The sequence below is a fragment of the Hippopotamus amphibius genome, chromosome X (assembly GCF_030028045.1).
Source record: "Hippopotamus amphibius kiboko isolate mHipAmp2 chromosome X, mHipAmp2.hap2, whole genome shotgun sequence".
NCBI lineage: Eukaryota > Metazoa > Chordata > Mammalia > Artiodactyla > Hippopotamidae > Hippopotamus > Hippopotamus amphibius.
In genome coordinates, this window is record NC_080203.1 from 21,718,014 (window position 1) to 21,722,168 (window position 4,155).

Genomic DNA, 4,155 nt, shown 5'->3' on the forward strand with positions numbered 1-4,155 from the left:
TTTTTGATTTCCTCTTTGATTTCTTCAGTTATTTCTTGGTTGTTTAACAGCATATTGTTTAGCCTCTATGAGTTTGTATTTTTTACAGTTTTTTTCATATAATTGATATCTAGTCTCATGGCATTGTGGTCGGGGAAGATGCTTGATACAATTTCAATTTTCTTGAATTTACCAAGGCTTGATTTGTGACCCAAGACGTGATCTACCTTGGCGAATGTTCCATGTGCACTTGAGAAGAAAGTGTATTCTGTACTTTTTGGATGGAATGTCCTATAAAATCAATTAAGTTGAGACGGTCTAATGTGTCATTTAAAGCTTGGGTTCCTTATTTATTTCCTGTATGGATGATATGTTCATTGGTGTAAGTGGGGTGTTAAAGTCTCCTACTATTATTGTGTTACTGTTGTTTTCCCCTTTTATGGCTGTTAGCATTTGCCTTATGTATTGAGGTGCTCCTATGTTGGGGGCATAGATATTTACAATTGTTATATCTTCTTCTTGGATTGATCCCTTGATTATTATGGAGTGTCCTTCCTTGTCTCTTGTAATAGTCTTTAAAGTCTGATTTGTCTGATATATATATTGCTACTCCAGCTTTCTTTTGGCTTCCATTTGCATGGAATATCTTTTTCCATCCCCTTACTTTCAGTCTGTATGTGTCCCTAGGTCTGAAGTGGGTTTCTTGTAGACAGCATATATAAGGGTCTTGTTTTTGTATCCATTCAGCCAGTTTGTGTCTTTTGGTTGGAGCATTTAATCCACTTACATTTAAGGTGATTATTGACATGTATGTCCCTATTACCATTTTCTTAACTGTTTTGGCTGTGTTTTTGAAGGTCTTTTCCTTCTCCTGTGTTTCATGCCTAGAGAAGTTCCTTTAGCAATTGTTGTAAGGCTGGTTTGGTGGTGCTGAATTCTCTCAACTTTTGCTTGTCTGTTAAGCTTTTGATTTCTCTGTTGGATCTGAATGAGAGTATTCTTGGCTGTAGGTTTTTCTCTTTCAAGACTTTCAGTATATCCTGCCACTCCTTTCTGACCTGCAGAGTTTGTGCAGAGAGATGAGCTGTTATCCTTATGGGTTTTTCCTTATATGTTATTTGTTTCTTTTTGCTTGCTGCTTTTAATATTTTTTCTTTGTGTTTAATTTTTGTTAGTTTGATTAATATGTGCCTCGGTGTGTTTCTCCTTGGGTTTATTCTATATGTTTACTCTGTGCTTCTTGGACTTGATTGACTATTTCCTTTCCCATGTTGGGGAAGTTTTCCACTATAATCTCTTTAAATATTTTCTCAGACCCTTTCTTTTGTCTTCTTCTTCTTCTGGGACACCTATGATTTGAATGTTGGTGTGCTTAATGTCCCAGAGGTCTCTGAGACGGCCTTCTATTCTTTTTATTCTTTTTTCTTTTTCCTGCTCTGTGGCAGTTATATCCACCATTCTATCTTCTAACTCACTTACTTGTTCTTCTCCCTCAGTTATTCTGTTGTTTATACCATCTAGAGTATGTTTAATTTCAATTATTATGTTGTGCATTACTGTTCACTCTTTAGTTCTTCTAGGTCCTTATTAAATGTTTCTTGTATTTTCTCTTTTTTTTTCAAGATTTTGGATTATTTTACTATCATTACTCATTTTTTTTCAGCAAATTTTCCTATTTCTTCTTCATTTATTTGCTTTTGTGGGTTTTTATCTTGCTCCTTTGCCTGCAAGGTGTTTCTTTGTTTTCTCATTTTGTCTAATTTATAGTATTTGCTGTCTCCTTTCCCTATGCTGCCTAGTGGTAACTCCTCTTGTTTCTATTCTCTGCCCTCTGTGGTGGAGTTGGTACAGTGTCTTGAGTAGGCTTCCTCATGGAAGAGTCTGGTGCCTGCTCTCTGGTGTGTGGATCTGAGTCTTTTCCCTCTGATAAGCAGGGCCATGTCAGGTGGTGTGTTTTAGGGTATCTGTGAGCTTAATATGGCTTTAGGTAGTCTGTGTACTGATGGGTCAGTTTGTGTTTCTGTCTTGTTTGTAGTTTGGTGTGAGGTTTCCACACTGGCAGTTGCAGGCAGTTGGGTGAAGCCGGTTCTTAGACTTTGATAGAGGCTTCCGTGAGATATCTCTGTGTTTAATCTTCCCTGTGGCTGAGGACTCTCTAGTGGTCTAGCATCCTGGACTCTGTGCCCCTCCCCAGAGCCTCCAACTTGACTTCTGGTCGAGGAATCCAGACTCCAGTGGTTGCTCATTCCCAATAAAGGGGATTAAAAAAGACTATCCAAGCCCCAGACTAATGGTGAAAGGTTAAGTCAAACAAACAAATACTGAATCAAGGAAACATGTACATGCACAAGAAAAACTAAAACAGAACCCAATAGAACATAAAGCACTAGAACAACCTGATGGAAGAACCCCAGAACACAATCAGACAATTAAAGAGAAAACCAAAAATTCAAAAATAAAAAACAAACAAACAAAAAAAGCAGAACAAAACACAACCAAGGAAATTGTGAAAACAAGGACCAAATATAACAAGGACCAAAGAGAAAGAAGGAGCAAATATACCAAGAGCAAGGGAACAACCAGATAGACTGAAGATCCCCAATACAAAATCAAACAATTATAATCAGAACTAAGATAAAGACAAAACCTAATGACAGAAACTAAAGCAGTGTGTCATCTGATGTATAAAGCAAGGAAACAGAGCAGACCAATAATATTTATTAAAAGTATAGTAAGATAAAATAAAATAAAAAGGGATAAAACACAGAGCAACAGAAGAGCATAGTATGACCTGAAATATAAAAAGAAAAAGAAAAAAAATAAAATAGAAATGTATTAAAGACAAAGAAGAAAAGAAGATAGGGGAGATAAACTCAGCACTACAAAAAAGCTAGCCAGAAATAAAAATATATAAAAAGACTAAAAATAAAAAGTAAAAAATGCAATAAAAAATGTTATAAAATGTGAAGGTCCCTTAGGACTAAGATCATAATTTTAAAAAAAAGCTATAACTGATCACAGAATGGATCAGAGCAATAGAATTAATAATAATAATTCTGTTTCCTTGGGGTCTCAACTGTAAGTGTCCTTGTACACACCTTGAGCCTCAGGCCACCTCTGCCTCCCCAAGAAGCCCTCCTCTGTCTCTGGGTTGGACTCTGGACCTGCTGTGGGTCCTATGGAGTCCACATAGGCTCTCATCTGGCCCAATTCCTGTGTGTGCTTGCTCTCTCAGTCCACAACTGCCAGAGCTAGACTGTTTTCATTTATGGGAACATTAATTGTCTACTCAGCTATTCCAAAGACATAGGATCTACCTAGCTGATCACGAGGATTTAGTCTGCATCATGTATATCTGATGGAAATATTTTAGAACCTCTTCCTTAGTCCCCCTGTCCCTGGTGTTCAGCTTTGGTTTTGTCCCTGCTTCTGCATGTGGTCTAATCTCCAGTCTGGTCCTGAGGCTGCCTTGAAGCTTTTTGGGTCTGCCTCAGTGAGGGTTTCCTTTATTGTTCATCTGCAGATGCAGGTGTGTGGGGAGAGAGAGGTTTTGATAGTGGCTCCTTTCCCTGCATTTGACTCAACAGTAGTGCCCTGCTTAGATTGTGGGAGCCCCAGGGATGATGCCAAATGTACAGGGATGGCAGCAGCCACAGGTATAGGAAATCTGGCCTTAGTGTGGTTCTTTACTGCTGCCTAGCACAAGACACCTGGTGGGCAGCCCTCGGGGGCTTTTTATATTACTTTGCAACCAGCAGAGCTTCTTTTATTGTTTGCCTGTAGGCACCAGTATGTGGGGAGAGGGAGGGTACAATACTGGCTCCTTCCCCTGTGTGTGAGTCAGCAGTAGTGCCCTGCCTGGGTTGTGGGAGCCCTGGCAGCAGTGGCGGTGCCTATTGCACAGGGAAGCCAGTGGGCTCAGGTGTAAGTGGAACATCTCCAGAGCTGGCCCACTCTGTAGACTTCTTCTGGCTCTCAGCAGCAGGCACACCAGGCCAGTCTCCCTAGGGGGCTTTTTCTATCCCTTGTCGACTGCAACAGCCAGGCCCAGAGGGGGCCTCCCTTTGTTCATTGCAGGGGCCAAAAGAAAGGCTACAACAGTGGCTCCTCCCTGCTGCTTGTGACTCAACAGTAGTGGGCCACAACCACAGCCACCCAGCTTTCTGCGGTAGGCAT